Source organism: Denticeps clupeoides, unplaced genomic scaffold (assembly GCF_900700375.1).
Source record: "Denticeps clupeoides unplaced genomic scaffold, fDenClu1.1, whole genome shotgun sequence".
NCBI classification, from domain to species: domain Eukaryota; kingdom Metazoa; phylum Chordata; class Actinopteri; order Clupeiformes; family Denticipitidae; genus Denticeps; species Denticeps clupeoides.
Genome location: NW_021629742.1, coordinates 2,881 through 27,695, shown reverse-complemented (window position 1 = coordinate 27,695; position 24,815 = coordinate 2,881). Strand labels below are relative to the sequence as shown.

The 24,815-nt window shown below is 42.3% G+C and overlaps 1 long non-coding RNA gene across 1 annotated transcript in view; it reads left to right on the top strand.

The window, feature by feature from the left end:
* LOC114773209 (uncharacterized) overlaps positions 1-23,720 on the top strand; it is a 68,749-nt gene extending 45,029 nt beyond the window's left edge. Inside the window, exons 3-4 of the long non-coding RNA XR_003744249.1 lie at positions 2,029-2,051; positions 23,545-23,720. This is a non-coding gene — a long non-coding RNA (uncharacterized LOC114773209). The remainder of the gene's footprint in view (positions 1-2,028; positions 2,052-23,544) is intronic.
* The last annotated feature ends 1,095 nt before the right edge of the window (positions 23,721-24,815 follow it).

Below are 24,815 nucleotides of genomic sequence, written 5' to 3'. Positions count from 1 at the left end.
TGTGATTACCTGACTCCTTCTCTGGCTTATCGCAAAATAATTTCCATGGTAACGAGAAACCTCAACCAAGTGAACAACACTGTCCGGGGGGTTTAGGATATCGAGATCCTAGTCTACCACCAAGAGAAAGTGTGAAAGTAAACACAGAGAGTGGCTCATAAACCTCAAGAATAGAAAGACTAGATTTGACTTTGCTAAAGAAAGATCTAAAAAAAGCCAGCGCATCATTTTGTTGGCGAGATGAAACCAAAACCAACCTCTACAGGAATGACAGCAAGAAAAAAGCATGGAGAAGGTGATGACTAGTGCCAAAGGCTTCCAAATTAATTCTGAGGTGTTCAGAGACACATTGACTGCTTGACTGTTATTTCAAAACAATGCATCTTGGACTGATAAAGCGGATCAGCTGGTTGTTTGTCAGAAAACCCAGGTTCAGCATCATTGGTTCAGCATCATCACCAAGCAAAGCACCGTCCCCACACACTGATCCCCGGGCGATTGTCATGGCTGCCCACTGCTCACCAAGGGTGATGGTTGAAGGCAGAGGACACATTTCGTTGTGTCACCATGTGCTGTGCTTGCTGTGTATCACAATGACAATCACTTCACTTTCACTTCAGTTTGGCCTGCCTCAGAATGGCTACATGTTGGTACCAACAGATTGGTACCAAACCAAAACTAAGTCCCCTGATAAATTACTCACAACCACATAAAACATCTCAATTTAAGTTAATTTAACTTAAAAAGTACTTTGAACGCAAATGTAATGCAAACAAAGAGTGAGTGAATGTAGTACTACTAATGCTTTTTACACAGCAGCCATTTTACACGAAGAACAATCTAGAAAATCCAGGGAAATCTCTCCTCAGTCATGTCATTTCTTTCTGTCTCTGAATCATAATCATAAATCAGATACCCCGAAAAAGGCCAGTGGGGGTCTTTAAATGTTTATGGGGAGTGAACGTGACACTAAACGTACACGATGGATGTCTTAATGAAAGTCTTAGTGAAGCCCTCATCCTGCACAGTGACCTTAGAGGAAATTCTGGTCTGGCCTTAGATGTAGATAGTATCTCCAAGGATTCCTCAGAGCCTCAGGGCTGATGTTCCTTCCTGGTACCATTTGTTTTATAGGTGCTGAGATAATAAAGCCAATTCCTTCTGAAGGCAATCCCCAGTTCTCTTCTCCTCTTCTCCACAGCCCCAAACACAGAATCCGTCACAGAGGGTCAATTACAGAAGACTTTAAACCAGGCCCTGAGGACAGTGGAAAGCTTCTAGCAAGAGAACCTCTTACATCAGATAAAAAAAAAAGACAATGTATGAGTTTATCAAAGATAGTTCTTCATGTGTATTCATCTCTATTGTCTTCCTGTTAATATTTTGTCATGTTCTTTCCCAACATCTTAATAATTTAATCCTGCACCTTAAACGAAAGCAAATTCCTCTATAAGTGATCCTTGAGACTCTCATGAAGAGCGAGCAATTTGGTGAAAATTTTGCCACAAGAAACAAACCAACTGTTCTTCTGCCGACCAAATAGCTTGGAGGCCTTCATTAGTAATGAAACTTGCTACCTTTTTGAAGGAGGCCCATCTGCTGACCAAACGCCATCACAGCTCCTAGTTTGTTCCCTCTGGCTGAGGTTCAGAGACGCGTGACGTACAAACCAAATCCAAGCGATTTTGCCTGACAGAGAGAAGCCTGAATTCCCCTGTTTTATTCTCCAGCGATTATGCCTGTGTAAATGGCTTGTTGTGAGTGCCAGTGGAATCTTATAATTGGCCTCAACTGTTAATGACTTGGTAATTATTATATTATTATGCGCCATGGCTTTAAATGTGACGAGGGCGCTTTTTATAGCGGCATAATTGATTTATCCTATATTCCCCGAAGAGTCTGTTAGATTTACACATTTTTGGTTTTGCTTGGTTGTTCATAGTTCTTCATTCTGGTAATTATCTTGCGGGAAGAAATAATTCAGGGACATGCTACTAAATGACTGTGCCTGTTTTGTTCTTTTTGCAGGACTACCGGACTGACTCTTAAATGTAAGTACATGTTTCTGTAAAGACACATTTTTGTTAAATTGCACGAATATGAATGGCTCGAAGGTCTTCCCACTAAAAAAAAAAGTTTGACGGCCCCGTTGAGCCTGTATTATTATCAGACTCGTGGCTGCTGCTCAGCGGGGCTGGTATTGTCCCCATAACAGCCTGATGGTGCAGTCAGCCCTGTATTCTCATCCCACCGCCATTAGCAGCCATGCAAACAGACCTCGTGCGACTGCCGACCAGACCGTTCCAAACTGCTGCTACTGCTGCCAGGAGATTCTTCGATGCGGATCTGAGGAATAAATGTCATTTGGAGTGGCTGGTAGGGGTGTCAGATGTGTAGGCACATGCAGAGGGAAATGTTTGCCAATGTTCTCTTGCTACTGAACTCCATGTAGCTGCTAATGAACAGTGCCTTTTTGTTGCAGAAGCAGAAAATTCACATTTCCTCTTTTCATGCATACATCTGGATTCAATACCTAAACTTCAATGCTAGCATGGATATGTTCACCCTGTCTCTAGTTATGCTGTCGCTCTTCACAGAGAGCTTCAGAAGAAACTAGATTAACAGTACAAGTGTACGATCAGTCGATGCAAGAAGACAAAGCTGGTTTATAGTGTAAACTCTGATCCACTATTTGTCCAGTCCATCACGCTGTCAAGGCTTTTGGTGGCTTTGAGACCCACAGAGGTGGTGGAGGGTTGACATCTCAGAGGTCCTAAAAGGCCCACCCTGCTCCGATTCTACCGGCCTTTCTCAACATCTATCAGGATTCCATGCTGGGGGACTTCAGTATGTGAACCGTCCTGATCAAAGGCTTGTCAGAATGAAATATGAAACGGGGTGGGGGGGTTGTGCTGTTTCCATCCCCACCTCCTCCTTCAGCTTAATAGGAGGCAAAACCCAGAGAACTGGACACAGGACAGTTTGCGGCCAGCAGACTGGATTAAAGGGTGTGAGCTATGGACAGCAACTAGGGTTCAGCAAAGTCGGTTGTGGTTGAGGAACACACTCAAAATCATAAATCATAAATCATGAAGAAACCTGTATCTAACACAATATGTAATTAGTATTTTCATAAATATGCACAGCTCATTGCGATGAAACATAACACCTTACTGCAATTCAAGTATTGGACCATATGAGCACAGCAGGCAGTAATGAATTTCCCCTCATGCTGCATTTCCCAGTCAAGAGCTTTAAACTACAGTATTGTTCGCAGTGGTGAAGAATTCCAAAGGCCTTGTACAATTGCCTTCAAATGTACTGAGTATCAAGAGTAAAAAAATTCCATGATCTATTATAATTATCAAACAGGTATTTTTTTTGGAGAAGCCCCGTGGACGTTTGGCACAGCAATATTAGAATGTTAATATTGTACTAGAGATGCACAAAAAAACAGCTTAATTAATGTAACAGCTTTTTATGACATTGTCTACCACTGAAAAAAAGAAGAAATAAATATATTTATCTGTGTTGGATAATTTGTGCCTCTGTAATTGAACGTCACGCTGCATGCAGTGGTTTGATTCAGCCCAGCGTTTCATATCTGATAATGTTGTAGACAGCTGATTCCAGGACTCTGCAATTAAAACCAAAGTGGCAGACGGATGCTCATCAATCTTGGGCGGGCAAATGTGTTTGATATCGCTGTGCAGACGCCACTTTTCGTTTCCATCAGGCTGAAAGCGTCTCTTTTATGTGGCGGTGTTAAACAGCATTTTAAATTGTCCCATGTAATCACAGACGGCTTGTGAGTAACAGAATTATATTTAGCTCTGATAGCAGGAATAACAAATTGGCCAAAGAGAGCAGTTTTGGGTGAAGGCTATTGAGTTGGAGGGGAACGCCAATGCGAGCTTATTACAACATTATGAAAACAATCAGTGCCCATCAGGAGAGATCGTGGGCGGGAGGTTTTCTCGTTAGAGCTTATTATATCTCCGCAAGCAAATGAGGGCACGCAGGCAGAGGCCTAAATGAGAACGCGAGGAGCTGGTGGAGGAGTGGGGAGAATAAAAATCTGAATAAAATGTTACAATTTTTACAGGCCTCAGAGTAAACTGCTTGTCAAACACCCTACACATGGAATCTGAAAAAAGAAAACATTTGAGGAACAATGGCTGTAAAGTTTACAACACAATGCCAGTGTCCTGGGAAGGCTCTTAGCCCCATCGGGGAAATTTTGTCCCTTTGGTCACTCTTTTATCACACAGTTCCACCATATGAGGAAGGAGAGTGTGGGGTGGGGTGTGTGTGTCAGAGGAAGGCGTGGTGTAGCTAATTTGCCATTAGCTTTACCGTTATCTTTTATTTTCTATCCACAAAGTGGCCTCGTTCCTTCCTGGCTCTTTCTGATAATGAAATGTTTGCTCATTTCACTTTAATGGCTTTCGCTTTATCTTCAAAAGCTTGCTGTTGTTGCTCGACAGACAATTAAGGGCCAAGGGTTGATTGGTTGTGGAGGGTTATGTGGCAGGTCCTTAAAAGTCCCTGACTTAACACTGTTTCTTGGAGCTAGGCCCAGCCCTAACAAATTTGGAGCCCTGGGCAAGATTGTAGGTGGCGACCCAGAACACAGCCAGAACACAGGGGGGTGAGTGGAGGGTTGGGTCTGACAGAAGGCGCCAGAATGCCACATTTTAAGATCTTCCAGATTACACATAGGGTGGTAGTAGCCTAGTTGGTAACACACTCGCCTATGAACAAGAAGACCCAGGTTCAAATCCCACTTACTCCCATTGTGTCCCTGAGCAAGACACTTCACCCTAAGTTGCCCCTGGGGGACTGTCCCCTGTAAATACTGATTGTAAGTCACTCTGGATAAGAGCGTCTGATAAATGCTGTCGTGGGGGGTTATCACTGTAGGCCTTGTAGGAAAGTTACGTATCATTATTTTTATTACTACTACTATTTAATAGGATTTGCTATGCAGGTAAATTCAAATGAGCTTGTTCTTTTCATATTAAGACACAATAATACTAACTAGTTATAAGAAACATTTTTGTGTTGGGCCCCTTGGATGGATTGCATTTGCTTATATTGCCTATGCCAGAGGCAGGCCCTGCTTGGAGCGACTAGAAGGGAGTTGCCTCAGCACAGGGAACTTTTTCTGTTATTACAGTGTCTTCAAACAATGATCGAGTGTTGTCCACTGTTGACTTGAGATTTACTTGTGGATGCATGTATGTATCTAAACACACTCTTCAAATGATTTCTAAGTGGCCACACGGAGAGAATCTCTTCAGACCCTAATCTAATTAAACATAAGGTTATGGTGCATCATAATTAGCTATGTGTACACTGTGTTGAAGCTCAGTACACTCAACACTCAGACACTCAACACTCAGAGAGAAATTCATAAAAAGAGAAATGTCATAAAAAGAGCACTGCAGCAGCTCAGCTCAGTGAGTAGCTCAGAGTCAGATGAAAGAAGAAAGGCTACCTGGATTTCATGCCCATCAGACCTCAGAAACCCACTGGAGTAGCAATGACGCCTGATTCATTCTGTCTGACCTGGTTAAAGGAGGTGAGAGGCGGCACAAGAAGTTACGTGGAGGTACATGACTCCGTTTCCATCAATATTGTCTCAAACGTTTCTCAGTTCTTACCTTCCTCAGAGTTCACTTTTATTTAATTCCTCACTTTAATGACAAAAGATGGGCAGCATCCAAAAAAGGATCCTTAATGTATTTTTGTGGTTGGCAAGGTGGCATGGCAGTTAGCAACATGCCTCACACCTCCTGGATCATGGGATGTGTGAGTGAATAGTGCCTGTGAGCCCCTTGCTTCCAGAATGTGGTCCTAAAGCTGCAATTATGCATATATAATTATATATGCATAATTGCATATATAAAATATCACTTGCCATCATTAATCTGTCATGGTCCGGACTCTGGGGGGTGCGCCGGTTCCAAATTCCAAAGTTTGCATGTTCCGTGCGTGTTTCCCCAACCACCTAATCATGTTCCGCCCTGTTTGCTGCCTGGTCATTATCCCAGCTTATTTCCGAATCCTTGTTCATATGTAAATGTTTCTTGGTGCCGGCGACGTGTCCTGTGATGATTTGTTGTACCTTGTTGTCCAGTAAATCCATTTCCTTGTGAAGTTGTATGATTGCATCCTTCTATCACATAATCATAAAAAGTTCCTAATTACCCTAATATGAAGTCACACTGGCTTGCTGTCAAACTCAAATCAGCCATATTGAAAAAGGTTGGTTTGGTGATAAACTTTGATGAAATGTCAGAGTTATTTCATTTATTTCAAGACCCCAGCGAACTGTGTTAACTAATGAAATTGGGATGTCATCTTTAAAATAAAAAACAGCATGTAACCTTATATTACTGGTGCCCTTTGCTTGCCGCCTCTTTTTTCTAAAAAAATAATAAAAAAATAAAGATCTCTGCCTCAGCGATAATAAGAAGCAGCAAGGATTAGCAGAAAGAAATGCCAAGCTGAGCCTCAGGTGAATTAAAAAAAAAGAAAAAAAAGGCAAGTCTACAAGCTTTTGAATTTAGGTTGCTCTGCCTTTGCTAATCTAGTTAATAACCAACAAATGTTTAAATAATCTTAAATACAGTGTTGCTTTCAGCTCTGTCAGCCTGAAAGGACTGCCTCATTAACGTATTATATGTAGTTATGAGACATTAATTGTCACATTCTGTATTGTCAACGGTTACATCTGTCTATACCTGAATATTATATAAAATGAATAAGCATTGCTGATATTGGGAAGTGTCAAATATTTTTTTTCCATAGATGCCACAGGTACCCTTCTGATGATTTTCCATCCATTGCACATCTGACTCCTGGAGAGGGTTAAATGAAGTGATTGTCACACAGTGGTGCACACAGTGAAATTTGTCCTCTGCATTTAACCCATCACCCTGAGTGAGCTGTGGGCAGCCATGACAGGCGCCCGGGAGCAGTATGTGGGGAAGGTGCTTTGCTCAGTGGCACCTTGGCGGATCGGGATTGAACCGGCAACTTCTGATTACGGGGCCGCTTCCTTAACCGCAACCACTGCCCCAGGTTGGGAAGTTGGCTATTTCCCTCACTAAATCAAAATAGATAGTCCACAGACAGCAGGACCACCTATAGAGATGACAGAGAATTTGATGCTAAAGAGTGGCTCAGCAGGTATTCAAATGTGTTAAGTCAGCCTTATAGCAAAAAGACCACAGCAAAGTAAATACTCTCTAATTTCACACAGTAATACATTCAGTATTAGCTGTTTCACTGTTTGATTGAATTATAATAACTGTGACATAGATTGCGTGTCTTTTCCACCACCTGTTGGAATCTCTGTGATCGGTGATGACAGCTGCTGTTTGTAAAGTTGTAACATATTTTGGGTGTTTTTTTTATTCTTAAATTTTTACTACATATGTACCTTCTACTACTTACATTTTAAAATTTAACATGGATTTGATCGAGGTTGTCCATTATTACACAGCATTTATCTTATTTCTTCACAGACATCATAAGTGATTTCAAAATACCAAACACACAGTCCCCTTGGTTTCTCCATCCACTTGACAACAGGTGTAAAAGAAGAGGAAGCATTGTTAGTGTGACATTGTTAGGCCTGGAAGCAGTCACCACATATCATGGAGAAAATGGCAAATGCTGCTTCTTTTCTTAAGGCATGCATCTGCACTTCAGTTCATCGGAAGGATTTTTGCTGCCTCGGTTGTTGCTGTACATACTTCACAAAAATTCCAGTAATTATAGCAGTGACCCCTTTGGTGCAAATCATCCAATTTATGAAAACTTAACAGTTCACACTGTCACGTTCTGTAGACAGCAAGAACCATGCAGAGGTCCTCAAGGTTCATCTCACTGCAGACAATGTAGTGTTAATAACAAAGTACTCATGTTCTAGCTCAGAAGCAGAAAAAAATCTTCATGCCTTTGAATGATCGGGGGGTTAAGCCTCCTGCTGCATTTACCTGCCTCATTACTCTGCCCCTTTGTCTCTGAAGTGACTCAATGAAAAAGATTTAATATTTGCTGTATGGTTTCATGTTGCTTATGTAAGATGAGAGCCTGCCCTGGTTAGCTCTGGTGATGGAGAGGAGACCAAACCCACAGAAACAATGCGATCGACAGGGAACATCCAGACACCGTCCCTCAGTGGAATGCAGCAGTGCCCAGAAGTTCTGTAAGAATTGCATAGTCATGGGGTCCACCTCAGGTCTGTAGTGCACCAAATCCTCACACTGTCTTGGGTTCAGTTCTGAAGAATACTGATTTATTCTCAAAAGAAATATAGACTGAGACAATGCAGGTTCTATGTGTGAGATCTAAAGCCGCCTTTTTATTGGTTGTCTAATGTGACCAGGAGGAAAACACATGTCCAGAACATAATTAATAAACATTTGGCCATGATAGGATTTTAATAAGGTAATTTCAGAAAATCTCTTCACACCGGCAGAAATAAAAGGGCAGTTGAGCGAGAGAAAAAAAATCTGAGATTTTCTTTGTTGATAAAGTCACAGGGTACTTTTATGGTGTCGGTATTGAAAAAATTGAGCAATACCCAATAGGAGGAGAGGGTGGGCCAAAGGAGGAGGAGCCTGTGTGAATGCAGAATGTGTGTGTGTTTGTTTTTAAGCTCTGATTGGTATGGAAGTTGCTTTGCTTTTTTCCTGGGTGACCAGAGCTGTAGAGAATATTGATTGTTAATGTCTGACTGTTCTGTTGTTCTGTGTGTGTGTGCATTTGTGCGTGTGTGCGTGTGCCCCAAACACGATTTCGCTGCTTAGCGTCTTGATCCCATCATTTTAATATTATTTAATATGCATCAATCTTTGCCAAAACAGAGATAGTGTGTGTCTGTGTTACTAATATCCAGCACACACTTATTTGGATGCAGCATCAGGGTGTTGCTCTGTCTGGGCCTCTCCCTCCCCACTGTCCCACATCATTGTCATTTAGATGTTGTATCTGATCCAGTTGATTAAAAGCGCTTCATAATTGGAAATATCAAGCCTTGACCTTTTAAGGATATTTAATTTATTTTCCCTCTAACAAAGCAATTAAACACGGACGCATGCCTGCTGCACCTCCGAGTGAAAGGTTAACCTCGCCACACCCGCTCAGAATGTCTGTTGTCTGCCGAACGTGTGGCCGGTTCCCACTCACTTTGCCAACATTCACTCCACCTGTAATAGATACCAGGTCTGAGTTATATCACACACACTCACACACACACTCGCACACACCCCTCCCTCGTCTTTTTGGCTGTGGAGTGTGTGGGTGGTGTGTTTGTTGGTGTATGCACCGTTGTGGGCTCTGCTGCCACCGTTTGTTGTGACGGGAACGGGTTGGCACAGCAAATCTGTCAGGCAGATAATGTGGGGTTGTGAGTAACAAGATTCATTAATGGAGCTGAGGAAGTGGCTCAGAGGAGGAGGAGAAGGAGTTTTTTTTTTTTTTTTGACTGAATGGCTCCCCATGAGAAACGTTGCAACATGACAAGTTGCTCTGCGCACCTACGCAAGGCTAATTAATCCTGGGCCATTCAAACCCGCGTGGACCGGACTTTTTAATTATTCCCTACCGCCGTAATGTTAAAGTGAAATTCTCTCCAGCACGTTGTCCCCTTGGAGGCAGGAGCCAGCGCTTCCGCTCCCTCTTTCCTTCCCTCCCTCTGTGCTATCCTTCCATCTTTCCCTTTCAAAAGCCCCACCTCCTTCCTCCTGCATCATGTTTACTGGGTAAGGGAATCAGGAGAGGTTCTAAAAGGAGATTTCCTGAGCCATGCCAACAATCATGTTGCTCGCTGAATGTTTCCAATGCATTTTTCATGTGGCTGGAGGTGCAGGCGAAAAAAGAACTTTTGCTTGACGCTCCTGGACTCTTCAACCCCGCACCTGATTGGTCACCTTTGCTTTTGCCATTTGCCATCTCTATCATTGAGTCGTAGGGATTGATTCTGTCTGGTTTAAAGGATTTTCCGCTGTCACCTGGATCATGGGTACATCTTAAATATTTTATCAGGAGCAGTCAGCTCCTGTTTTTAAAGGGGAGTTTTGTGTGTGTGTGAGAGACTCAAGGGAGCCTTATTTCATCTAAAATCTCCCTGAAACCCTGACCCAGCCTAACAATAGCAGCACAGCCAGGGAAATTGGCGGGAAGGTCTTGAGGGCCACTTTTTTGACTCAATGTTGGAACTGCACTGAATGGTTGCTGCTGAGTTGCTGAGTGCTGGATCAGGACCCTCAGCACGCCATTTTGCATTCAGCACCTTACTGTCTTTTCCACGCTCCACACTAAGAGGATCTGGTCTTTTTAAAAAATAAAACACCCTGCAGACTCTTACCAGTAAATAAAATGCAAGAAAACTTCATGCGGGATTTCCACTCTGTGCTCCTGAAAAAAGATGCCACAAGACTTTTTGATGCAACCTATGCTATTTGAAAATAATGTCTATGAATTGGCCCCAAAACTGCTTCACTGCACTCTTCGTCTCCATTTTTATGTAGGTTTAGTCTCTGGCTAGCATGATTTTTGCATCCGTATCACAGGACCAGCAAACTGCACCAGCTTTAATTTGGTTCACTAATTTACATATTTATGAATTAATCTGAATGGTAAAGGCGTTCACTTTGACATCCATATATTTCTTTCTTTTCACCAACTCTGACGCTTGATTCATCTGTACCTCTTTACACCAGTGAATGCTGGCCATACTCCCATTACAACCCAGCAGAGCCTCATTTACGTGAGACTTTCTTTTCTATTTCCCAGCCATCCCCTCTGAATCACATCAATATCTTCTGTCCTTCAACTCACCACTGTTTATTCCAGGTTGAAAGTTGGAATCAATTTGATCTTCTGTTCAGCCGCCATTAGCTCAAGGTGTTTGCCTTTCCTGAATAAATAAAGTGTTTTTTCCCCAGATTTAAGTAGGCAAACTGTTTGAATGCTACAACATGTTTGCTACCTCCTACATATTCACAAGAGTCAAGAGATGAGGGAAGGGGTGGTCTGAGGGTAGAAGATGAAATGGTTTGCAGTCAAGGGTTCTTCAGAGTGGATGTCCAGGCCAACTAGTATTTTCCTAGTATTGCCTACACGGGATGAAATACTTTGATAATTCATATGACTGCGATCGAGTCATGGTTTCAGAAATTTGAATCGTGATACACATCTCCCCAACCTGCTGCTGCCCTGTAAGGTTTCTGATGCAACAAAACTCATTTTTAAATGTCACAGTTAACACTGTAACATAGCCTGAGTCTAGTGGGTAGGGAGGCAGACTTGTAACTAAAGGGTTAAAGGCAAAGGACATGTGCACCATGTGCTGAACTATGCTGTGTATCACAATGACAAAAAACAATATCACTTTCATCAAATTATTTTGATTAATTATTTGATTCTTTGGACGGGCTCCGAAAATCACAGCACACCTCTGGATTCGGTTTCAGTTTCACCTGAAAGTTGATCTTTACTCGCTTGTGTTGATGCATTGAATGCATTTCATGGCACTGAGATGATTAGCCCAATATGAGTCACGTGATTATGTACCACAGGGAACAAAGCTGACTTGACTTTAATTATTCACCAATCGACAGGCAGTTAAAGCACGTTGCTGATGTCACGTTTAGCTCTTTTGCCGAGGCGCGCTATTGACAGCTGTATTAAAGTGACAGGGGCTTTCTGTTTTTCTTTGCTATGGCAGCACACTTTGGTCCTGAGGGTACCGCTCTGGGCACACTCAGTTGTGAGTAATGTATTTTCCTCTTAATCAGGTTTTGCCTGGTGGGATTCAGGGCATGTGGAGAATTATGAGGTCATGACCCAGCTCCCTTAAGACCCACAAACAGGTTTGCCTTCCTTATGACCTTTTCTATTCGGGGTAGTTTCCTAACTCTCTTCTTATGGTTGCAATGGCAGTGACATAAATCAAATTGTAGAGAAGCATAAAAGCTCACAGAAAACTGGTTTCCCCGAATAAGTTGTGTGAAAGAGAGGCCGGAATAAAGTGTGGGGCTGGTACAGAGTTGCATTTCATCTTGCATTGCTTTTAACATCAGGAGTTAACCGCAGTGTATGTAACCCAGTGTAAGTTGGATGGAAGGCTTCTATTCAAGGTCAAACTTCTGCTGCTTACATCTTCTGTTCAAGATCTAGTAGATGTTACCCATGGGCTGTGTTTTGTGGCACATGGGTACTACATACTGTAAAAAGGTGAAAAAGATTTAATTTACATTTATGGCATTTACCAGACGCCCTTATCCAGAGCGACGTACATTCAGTAGTTACAGTGACAGTCCCCCCCCCCGGATCAAATTAGGGTTAAGTGTCTTGCTCAGGGACACAATGGTAGTAAGTGGGGTTTGAACCTGGGTCTTCTGGCTACTACCACTCCACGTAATGTAATTGCAATGGATTAATGTAATTGCAATGGATTTTTTTTTATTCATTTGTTATACATTGTTCTTTGATAAAACAAAATAGAAAATTTAATTATTTTTATATTATTTTAACATGTTAATAGTGTAACATGCTAAAAGTAAAAGTAAAGACAAAGTAAAAAAAATACAGGAAATACATTTGCATTTTATTCTTTAGACTGTCACGTCTTCGGGCTTACGGGGGAAGGAAGCGCAGAGGTCTGACATGCTGGGAAGGGTTTTATTCTTATTAAATAAACAAACAAATACAAATAAACAATGGCGCGGTGGCCAAAACGGGAAACAAAAGGGAATAAACGCAAACAAACCCGCAGGCGTGTGCCGATTGCCAGAACTGAAAATACTAACACACGGTTACAATGTCAAGTTCACGAAAATGCCGGAGATCTAGAAGGGGCGGAAACATCCGGCATTTAAGCGCTGTCAGGATTGGCCACCGGTGTTGAGCACAGCTGCAGTCAATCCTGACATAGACACAAAGTAATCAATCAGTCAAAACAGTAGTTTACAGTACACATCGAGAACCATGTATGTGTAAGGAACATTTTTTGGCAAAAATTAAGATATACGTTTTCAAAAGAAAGCTCTTGATCAACCTGTTCCGCTGGCAAAAGGACATAAATAATTTTTGAGCTATGAATTAAACCCAAATGACATATCATGCATAGTAGGTGCATCCAACCTTTTGACGGGTAGTATCCGTGTAGTTTAATGTATTATTTTCTCAGAATATATGAAGCCCTATAAGATAATTGGCCTCATCTTAGTTAATCAAGTTTAACATTTGGTCCAATTCTGCTAATCAGTCTTCAACAATGAAAAAAAGGACTATGCCTCAACTTCAGGGTATAGTCCTCACCTAAAAGGTGTGGAACTGTTCTATAATGACTCCTTAATGCTTCATCTTCTATCTCACTCTACTGTGAGATTTTTATTTTCAACCTGACAACCTGTGAAACTTTAAACTCACCGATAGGAGAAGATTTCAAGAAAACTCATGTCTAACCTTTTTGGCTTATCCAGCTATCAGAGAAATTATTGGGCTGTATGAGAAATCCAATTTCACCAAATACCCAGCAGATCTTATTTTAGCATTTCAGGGGTGGCTATAGGGTCATTGCAGATGATGACAGAGGCTCCAGTGCTGGCTCAAAGACCAGCAAAAATATTATGCCTATTAAGGCAATTCCCAGTAATGGTTCTAATTGCTGGCAGTTGTGCAACCTCATTTCCTGCCCAGCCTATCAAATCCAGTTTAGAGGGGAGTCCATTTTTAAAATGTTTTTATTTATTTCTTTGCAGCCTATGCTAATGACCACTGTCTGCATTTATTTCCCTCTAGGCTGATGTCCGAGAGCTACCGCCGGCCGCCTGTTGTCATTTTCTTGGTCAAAAGCTCACCGTAGTCGTGTGTGTCAGTGATGTGGGCTTTTAAATGCTAAATGTTGTAGGCGTTGAATCCTGTGCCCTGTCTGACACTTCATTTGATGGGAAGAGGATTGCGCAGCGTGTGCCTGGTTCTGGGCCTTTAGCCACTAGTGGGATGCGGTTCACTGCTTCCGCTTAACCTCACTGTGGGATGCCAGCAAGGCATGCTGGGGAATATGTATACAAGTGTTGATTTTGCGTACCTTCTGATATCAGCATAAATACACTCAAGAACACAGGTTCCAGTGAAGGGTAGTTAACATCTATTGATTTCCCGAATTTTTGGTTCCCTGCGCATAATGTGTCCTTGTGAAATTTTGCGTGCTTGTGAGTAGAGGCCAACAGAAAGTGGTTCAGTGCTTACTTCACGATGCAGAACAGTGGATTCCCACACCTTTTCCGCGAATAGCATGACTGGCTCCTGTTTGGCTTTTCTATGTCCGGATTAAAGCACGCCACGCTGCTTTAGCACCACACTCAGTCCACCCTGTGCCACATGGCTTGTTCAGGCTGGTTTTGGCAGACCTCTTAACCCCACCTAAGGTTACAAGGGAGATTCTTTTTATATATTTCCAGATCGACCACACCTCTGACCCAACACTCTGTGGCCTTTTGGTTCCTTGTATTGACTTGTCTGATTTTTTTTAACAATGACTTTTTAATTTATCATTAATAGGTATGGGCGTCTACATTACTGTGTCACGTAAAATGTTTTTTAAGCTCATAAAATTGTATAGAAAACTATTATATTGCAATTCTATTACATAAAGAGTCTTGTCATTCCTAGGCCCTGTCAGTATTTCTTATGGCTTCTGGAAGCACTTTGTTTGGTTAGTGTTGTAGAGCCACAGTTCTTTAGAAGACCATTACTTGCCTTCCCTGTAAGAAAAGTATTACTCTTTAATGCCTTAGCCGCAGTCAGTTTTAAAAGCTCCTTTCAGTTATTTGACTGTATTCACATTGTAACTCACACATTTAAACCTTGTTTTCATCTGCTAAAAGTACAAAAGTCTTGATATAAAGCATTTATTTGTTAGAAGATCGAAATTAGAATGCCCAATTTTAATTGTTCCATGCATAAATTAGAGTTGATCTCAGTTGTTTTGATCCAGCCCTGCTGGATGAGACCGGCAGTGAGACTGAATCAGCACTCCTCACTCCTCCTTCTATCTCCTTTTTTTCCCTCTGGTGAGAGGCCTGACCTTTTTGAATAATGAAACTCATCCCCTGCTGCACCCTCACTTACCCAGCTTCACTGTAATATGTCCTGAAGCCTGGAAACCATTCCGCTTATAGGCCAGGGGCTTTTTCATGGTCGGGTGCTGTCTTTATTCGGCAGCACACACCCTCGTCAGTATTAGCTCTCGCTATACGCACTCAGCGGAAGCACAGATCAGGGATCCCCACAGTCTCTTGTGCAATACAGATGTCTGTACAGATGATTTTTTGTTTTTTTTCTGCCCTTTTCCCTGCTTACCCCAGGAGGTGAGCCCATTTTAAATCTTGTCACCAGGTGTCCCAACTTTCCATGTATTCTCTTGGGGAATAGCATGATGTTTCCTTGACATTAATAAACAAAAGATGCAACAAACTTTCAAAAAGTTTTCAAATCTGCGCACAGAATCAACATTGAATTCTGATTAGAATCAATGCTCACTACTTACAAAATGCATTCAACATAGTTCTAACATTTTTTATTATGCTTTAAGCAAATGCTCAGGTGTGGTTTGCAGATTTATGTATCTCAATTGTAATTTTTTTATTTCATGACCAATTTTAACGAATGATAATACTACTGATGAAAAAGTACTGCCATAACCAGGCCGCAGGGTGGATAAGTGTGTGTGTAGCTTCCATGCTCAGGTTTTATCTGCCCTGGGTGAGCCCATTCCGTTGCCTTCCGGTGAGCTGTGGACGGGGAATGAGCGAGAGCAGCTGCTGTTTGTTATTGCCGGAGTGTTGGGCTTGACCGGGACTGAAGGCTACCGCTCCCCAGTCATTATAGCACAGTGTTGGTATTAAAGCTTCGCAGCAGAAGTCTGCAGTGATCCATTACAGGCAGGCTGCACTCCCATCTTCCCGGACTCTCTGCTGTGTCAAGCGGACTGGAGGTGTAGCTGCCTGCTTTTGCGTCTGGGTGTGTGTGTGTGTGTGTTTTCTTTTGTGTGTGTGAGTGAAGAGGTTTTATTGCTATCAACAGCAAAAGATTCCCACAGCCACAGTCCCGGAATTGGTTTTCTCTGTTCTTTTGATTATTTGCTACCACAGCAAACAACAAGGGAGAGAACAAACAAGAAAGGGAAGAAATGCAGCTTTTCTCACAGCACATAAAAAGGAGACGAGTTGGCATAGGGGAGGTTTCTCTTGTTTGTGTGCACCCCCGATTCTTTCTGTGGCTGCGGGTGCACATAATGTGTGTCTTTGTGTGATTCTGACGGGCACAGTCATTTATCAAGTGGACAGACAGGCTTTGACTGTATATCCTTGAAATGTTTCTCGGCACAAATGCAACATGCCAAGGTTTAATAGGAGGGTGGCGGATGACAAATGAAAACTTTTGTAATGACTGATGACACCCAGATGGGAGCAAAATGTTGTATTTGCTTGCCATTGGGTATACAATCGAGCTAGTCACTCACAATCTGTACTGTAATTCACTGATTCAATGTCTCTACTGCTAGACTTTTGTACAGTCTTTGGCATTGGTTTATCTAGAACTGTTGCACCAGAGAACTTGAAGTTGATAAATGGAAAATGTGAGTGTGAGCCTATTGTTTCTTCCACTGGATGAGGCCTGTATGGACGATTGTAACTCTGCAGGGGTCAACAGAGACATCTGTATTGCAGAGCTGTTGTGAACTGAATTGAGCTGAAGCATAGAGCAGTTATTGATTGATTGAGCTGAGCTGAACTGTAGGGCAATTGTGGGCTGAACTGACCTGTAGTGCATAGCAGTTATGCTCTGAACTGAAAAGTATTGTAGCTGTAACTGTATTGTAGCTGAACTGATGAACTGAACTGATTTGAGCTGTATTTAAAGGTGCTGTGGACTGAACTAGGCTTTATTGCAGAGCTTTTGTGAGCTGAATTGAGCTTTAGTCTATTGAAAGTGATTGTCATTGTGATGCACAGTAAAGCAAGCACAGCACACTGTGACAACAAACTGTGTCCTCTGCATTTAACCATCACCCTTGGTGAGCAGTGGGCATCCATGAAAGTTGCATGGGGAGCAGTGTGTGGGGACGGTACCTTGCTCAAGGGGACCTCATTGGCACCTTCATGGTTTGGCATTTGAATCTGCAACCCTTCAATTATGAGTCCTCTTCTTTGCCTACCAGGTCACAAGTTGTTCTGAACTGAGCTGAGCTGTATTGAACATGAGTTTTTATTTTCCACAGCTGCTCTAATTCCCTAGTGTAGTTGCATTAGTTGGGGAGAAAGATGACTTGCTGACTGTTCCAGAGTGGACCCAGCTTTGTGTCCAGGGTTCCAGACAACTGTAGTGGTTTGCCTGGGGTGCATACACAAGTGTGTAAGACTGCCTTAGGATGTATAGATAAGAGTACTGCAGCCTGCTGTGTGCCTGATGGCTGACTAGATGCTGATAATGCTGGTACCAGGAAACGGAGGAACAGCAAGAGTGGTCAGGGTCAGCCATGACCATTTTCCTTGCACCATTGCTTATTGTGCCACCACCCTGACCTTCTGGATGGGGACATGAGTCATGCAGCAATTTGTTTGAATAGTTTTTAAGTGAAGTTTCAGATTTTGGTTATCATTCTTGAGATCTTTATCATATTTCAATATTTTTATAATCCTATTTTCTAAAATATGTGCATACTATTTTATCAATACAAATGTATTTTGTGGAGTAAAAATCATGGTACATGCCAATTGATTCATGCCAATCCATGCATAGCGCACATCCTTCTTGATAAATCATTACAACCGAGGTATAGAAGTCTTTACTATTGCACTGAAAGCAGAAAAAGAATGAAGCTGTTAATGTATTCAGGTGCAGAGAAAGAGAAAGGTCCCGTTTGGCACCTTGTAGGCACCTCCTGATTGCTGTGTAGTAAATTGTGTGTATGGATCAGATTACCGTGGGTATGAACAGCATTGGCATAACTTGGTGAAAGTTTTACACTTTCCTAGTGATGTTTAGTAGGTTCAACTGAAATCCTTCTAATGGGTTTACCTTAGTTGAACAATTCAAAATGACTTGCATTTGGGTTAAAAAAATGGACATGAAGATCGCAACATAAAATATTAAATAAATTTCTTCATCAAACAGAGACAATTGTAAACTTTATGAATTTTAATTTTATTAAACCAGATGATTCAGCGCCAAGCACCATTTGCCTCCAGGCGAAGTCTGGAAACAGGCAGCCCTGCAGAGACTGAAAACTGGTCCTCGTCTGTCATCAGTCTCCCACTGGGATGGCATGTTATGGCTGATGCAGCATGCCACCGTGGCGTGTGTGAGACTACACAAGATGTTATATTTCCTCTTGGTCTGATAACAGTGCCAGAAATGACATGGCTGAATATGATGGCGGTCATTGCCCTTATTTAAGTCAATCTTTTTCATTGTTTAACCTACAATGTTACATCAATTAAAGCATTTATACTTTTATCCTGGATAACATCTGCTGTACACGATTACACACAAGGTACTCGTGACTGAAATATAACAGCATAAACAATAATAGCAGCCATAGGCATGTCTGAAATAATGAAGCTAACAATGCAGCCTATAATCTCACAATACGTTAAGTCGATAAAGAAAGCTATTTAATAGTATATAACCCATATAACAAACATCGCCTGAAATCCTGGCGGCTTAACATCATTTAAAATGAATTATGATGTCATTTATTCTCTGTCACAGCCTGATTTCTTCTGCTGCAACGCGGGTCCGCACTGACAGGAGGTGCGTGCACGATCTGAGCAAGAGCATCCGGCTGCAGCCACCGTGAGGTGGAAACGTGATCTTCACATTACATGGAAACACATGACCTCCATCCTAAGCAATCTTTATTCATGGTTAGGGTTAGTTTTATGGTCAGGGTCAGGGTAGGGTTTAGTTAGGGTTAAGGAAGCGGTGGCCTAGCGGGTAAGGAAGTGGACCAGTAATCAGAAGGTTGCCGGTTTGAATAACTGTGCACTGGGTGCTGTGGTGTCACTTTCACTCCACTTCAGGGTTAGACGTGGAGGTGACCTGTTCCCAGCTACATTTACATTTACATTTACTGCATTTGGCAGACGCCTTTATCCAGAGCGACTTACAACATGTATTCAAGTTACCATCGATGAAGAGATCAATTCTGGTTCACTAGGACCCCAACTATGAATACAAACTTTTTATTCACTCTGTTGTAGATTCTGTACACAAGTTCGACAATAAGAAAGTTACAATTTAATCTAAATATTCTTTAAAGAGGAAGGTCTTGAGCTGTCGTTTGAAGGTGCTCAGTGACTGAGCTGTTCTGACCTCGAGGGGAAGTTCATTCCACCACCAAGGGGCCAAGACGGAGAAGAGTCTAGATGAATGTCTTCCTTTGAGTCGTTTCGACAACAGTGAACAGGAGCTGTATCAATGCTAAGGACGTGTACAAATACTCTGACATCCTTATACTGTAAATCAATAGCTATCCCTTTCTGGGATGTTTCAGAAGAGCAGGCAATGTTCAGAAAGATAGAAAGCTATCAGTCCAGGTCCCTTTGTCTGAGTCTGTCAGAAGGCAAACAGAGGGCCACAGTCTCTGTATAAGCACATTCAATAGTGCACAGTCAATAGTGCTCAACTGGACTCTTTCAAGGGCCAAAGATCAGAAAGAAGAAGACAGTAGAATGTAAATTTGTTTAAGAGAAGCGGCCGTGTTGTAATTGACTTTGCATTCAACAGATGCCCACAAAACACAACATTTTATTTGCCTTTATTTGCCTTTTTTATTTTTATTGTATAACCTTTATTTGCCTTCCATTAGGCTGTGTAACAAAATAAATAATTCTCTTACATCCACAGCCTTTTGGAACATGACTGGTCACTCGAAAAACCCATGTTCTGTACTCTTCAGCCTCAGGTGTTTGGCAACTAGAACATTTTTGAAAGTTAGCACTTTTTTATTAAGCATTGAAAACAACATTACTTATTAGAAGATCACAAATATGACCATTAATGACTATAAAACATTTATCCAATGCTTTCATTTCCTACACCTACTTACAAGCATTCATTCTTGCTGCATTGTGACCAAAAAAAAAAACACCTCAAAATGTCACAGCTGTCAGGTCATTTTCCGGTTTTCCTTTATGACTAAGTGATGGGAGGTGCCTTCAGATTTCATGCTGATGGTGAAAAAGCTCCTCAGCTCTGTCCACACATCCTGACCCTTCAAGACCTTGTTCTCCATTAGCATTCCTCTCAGCAGTCCTGTAGAATATTATGGCTTCGGTAGATCCATTACTTTTGCTGTTGGATTTATTAAACCGCATCTTTCAAAAAAAAATGTGGATAAAGATCTCCTCTGTGAAAAAGTCCTTCATTTCTCAACTACTCAGACTCATTACTGTCCCATTTTCAGTGTTCTCCTGCATCTAATGGTAAGTCAATGCTATTGACAGGGATGCTCACAGCAGCCATCTTGTCCTCCATTCAGTAACCCAGAATTTGAGAAGATATAAGAAAGAGTCGAAAGTGTTGAAATGGGTGCTTTTTGTCATCTGTTCTAAAATCGGTGTGTGCACAAAAGCCCTTTGAAAATGGACTGTGCATCCACACATTTACACATCCCTATCTGAGAGGAGCATCTCTGCACCCGATGTGTTTGGAACATACCGCTGTCCACCTGCCCATTGTTGTTTCCTCGGATAATAGTGAACACGGGTGTATACGGAATTTTAAATGACCCTTCTGAGTCACTACTAAGATGTGTAAATGTGGTTCAGGCCTGCTCTCAGGCCTGAATCTCTAAAAAGGCCATGTTTGTTTCCCTTCTCTGATTCTGTCCTTTTCTTCTCCCTGTGCATGCTTGTTATCTCTTTCTTTTTATTTCCCCCCTCCACTCTCTCCCTGTTTATCCCTCACTTACTATTGATCCTTCTGCATTGCCTCCATTCATCAGTCCTTAATAGGGCTACACGTGTCCTCTTAAAAGCCAGCGATTTGAATGTTAATGGGCAATGCAAACTGCTGCTGCATTTCTCTGCAAATGAATCCTTGGCATGCCGCATGTCTCACTCCCATGTCAACGGAATGCATATGTCTAGTATAAAAGTTATCAGAATTTAGTTTAAAACATCAAAATAATTATTTCTCTTTTTTCACTCCCTCCTCCACTATCTCCATTGATTAAAGTAAAAAACTATTATCTCAAAACATCTAAAAAAGTAGGCGTGGTTAACGCCATAACGCCACATATTGTGTTTTATAACTGTACCTCATTATTTCAGTTGGCGAACTGAAAAGTAGGTCTGTAGGTATCACATGCTATTTCTACACTGCTATTTACTACACAAGCAACAAGCAGGGTCAAAACACACCTAACAGACCTACAGCATCTGACCTTTCTCTCCAGCATACAGCCTTCCTGTCATGGATACGGTTTAACTAAATTACTATAATCAACTTTTAATCACTGCTATAAGCATTAATTCTTCACAATGCGCAGAGGTGAAAGTTCAACAATGTTCATCTTTGACCATGGAGTTTGCATAGGTTCGCGGAGTGTCGCTTTGCTGCTCTTCATAGAAAAAAATGGGATTCAGAGAGATGCGATGGACATGTTTGGTCTATGAAGGCCTGTAATGCTCTCTGTTGATGGGAATTAGCCTTAGCAACAGAAACTTTAATTCATATATATGGTCTTCCCTGTGTCTGAATAGGTGTGAACTGGTCTATCTCCCCCTGTCTTAAATTCGCAGCATTGCGGTCAGTCAGTTATCAAACCTTTGACACCTGTATGTATGTTTTATTCACTCCATTGTACTTTCATCTTTACAGGAAGTCACACTTCAACCATATTCAGCCATCAAAAAGAAATAATCATTAATTTAATATTAATCACATCATACATGTTTTACCATTTAATGAATGAAGGTCAATGCCCTATTTGGGATGTTTGTGGACAAGCTATTTTTTAGAATGCAAGTTACAGCAAGCTGATCTGTAGAAATCCAGTGTGGCCAGAATTAAACTCTACAGCTCTAGACACTGGTTCCACAGCTAATGAATGGTGATTTGCTAACCTTCTCTCCACTTGGGTACCCATGGCAAAAACACCAATGGCCACAGTGGTCACAAAAAAAATGTAGAGAATGATTTTAGAGCTTATGCAGATGACGTGAACAGAGTGGTGGCACCTGTTGTGACCGATGCCCAAATCCTCCAGGTGATTGGCGATACTGATCTGCAGCTGATTAAAAAATGGAGGTCATAATAGCAATACCTCACAATACCTTGCGACGAGTGCAGCACCCGGTTGCTCGTTCGTGGCAGGCACATGACTGTAGTCACGTGACAGGCTGTTTAGCTGATGTGAACAACCCATATTGGGAAAGTGTGCCTAGGTGTCTGATTTTATACTGTTGTGGCCAAGGAAGTGATTGTAACACCTGAATTCACTGATTTGTGGTAACAGTGGGTAGTGGGTAACACAGTTGCATATGAACCAGAAGACCCGGGTTCAAATCCCACTTACTACCATTGTGTACCTGAGCAAGACACTTAACCCTAAGTTGCTCCGAGGGGGGACTGTCCCCTGAAACTACTGATTGTAAGTCGCTCTGGATAAGGCCGTCTGATAAATGCCATAAATGTAAATGTAAATGTGAGTTGAATGTCAATGCTGGACAAACACGCAAAATTATACACATGACCCATTAATAGCAGGAGTTTCTGACATGATCAGTTCATGAGACCAGTCATGGTATTTGGATAAAAGAGCTAAAGAAAAAAGCCAGACCAACAGTTAGTTTAGGACATTACTCAGCTGCTAATAAACAAGTTTATGATTGGTAATCCTTCTTCTAAATCCTTCCTCTCTGTGGAGCCTGTTGATGGGTGGTAGCAGAGCAGCTGTCATGCTGCATTATCTTACGTCAAAACCACATGACAGCTCTTCACTCTCAGCTAATCGATCTTTCTTTCTTTCTTACTGTTGATCTTTATCATTCCCAGCTCTTCAAATACTTCTGCTCAGCTTTTTCTGTGACTCTTTTTCTCTACTCTTTCCCTTCATCATCTCGCCCAATCTTCTTTCCTTCTCATCTGCTCCTCACTTTGCCACCTGCTGTCGTGTTATTTTTTTTAAATCCAGACTTTTTTCTCCTGGCCTTTTGTTCTCAGCATTATAAGCTTGTATTTCTGCCAATCCCGTCTTCGTTATCTCCTTTTTTTATTCTTCATCTCTGTCCCACCTGCTCTCTCTGTTCTTTTTCCTGCAGTAGTGTGTGCAGATGCCCATGCTGGCGATTGGGAGTTTGTCCGTAGGGGGCTCAGATCAGGGCGCAGAAGCAAGTTGCTTCTCAAGCTGCCTTAATGACAGCCAAGATTAATGGGTATCATGATACGGTGTACGAAACGCCCGTCCTGCCTCTCGTCATACATTTTCCCCTTCGGTCTTTTTAACAGTTTCCTGAGGCGCTTCCCGCCATGTGCTGATCGGGGGTACAGGAAGAGCCCCTGGGACGAGCCACGGTGAGATTTGGGGAGTGTGACGGCGGGTGAGGTGGAGTCGTGCAGGTGGGGACAGTGACACTCAGGACAGCGCAGCAGCAGCAGCGACAACAGCATGGCCACGATAGAGACCGAGCTGACAGACCAGGCTGAGAGAGCCACACCAGGAGTGGGTAAGTCAGAAACACGTCTCCCTTTCTTTCTCTCTGTCTCAGAGTTTCCCTCTCTACCATGTCTGTCAGTATGCATCTTTTTCCCTGCATACCTGATGCTCTCTTCCTCTTTCTTCTCTCCAGCATTCTCTCACTCTCGTCGCTTGCCCTTACTTTTAACAGCGATCCTCTTCAATATTTCATGTTTTGTTTTCCCAGTTTTTTTTCTGCTTTGTTTTTTCGCTTTTCTCGCCATCATCTTTCCGGCTCCCATTCCTGCCACTGCCCTCTCTCCTCGGATGCAATTAAAAGGACAGGAGCCCACAGTGCATTTGCTAGCATCATGGCTAATAAGGCTCTGCAGCACAAAGCAAACCGCCACAACATCCATCATATGGGGTGAATGCAAATGAGCGTGGTGGTGTCAGAAGTACCACCGGGGCCCATGCCCAGTCTTTCTTCCATGAGGACCACAACTGCAGAGCCCAAGCCGATCATACAGGCCGGATTGATTTTACAGACCTCGTCATTAAAAGCAAAGCACTTTTTCATCTTTATCGTCTCTTTATTGCAACACCACACACACACTGTTCCCTCCCTAACCCATTGTGAGCTCGGAGGAGCTGAGAAATGATTGACAAAATATTATTTGCTATTGAGTGCAGGCTTTCATTTCCTCTTGTCTAGCCCCAACACTAACATTGCGATCTAAAGTAGTGTGATGGATGGCTATGGACGGCTGTAATGATCTGCACCTCCACATGCAGGTTTGGCACGGTGGGTTTTATTGGAATCGGCGCGTACTAGACGCAGCACCAAAATCAAAACACATTCATTGCAGTGGGCATGGAGCTGAAGCGATGCTGACAACCGCACCTCTCCAATCTCAAGGTGCATTTGTTTATCTCGACACATTGACAGACGGGAGGGTTGCGGTGCATGAGTAAGCATGTTTAACATGTCGACAGCATGCATTAAGGTGACCTAGAAAAAGATCCCCCATGCACACACCCATGTATATGGGCCACGGCTGCATTCCCATTTACGCTCAAATTTTGCAACTTGAAACCAGGA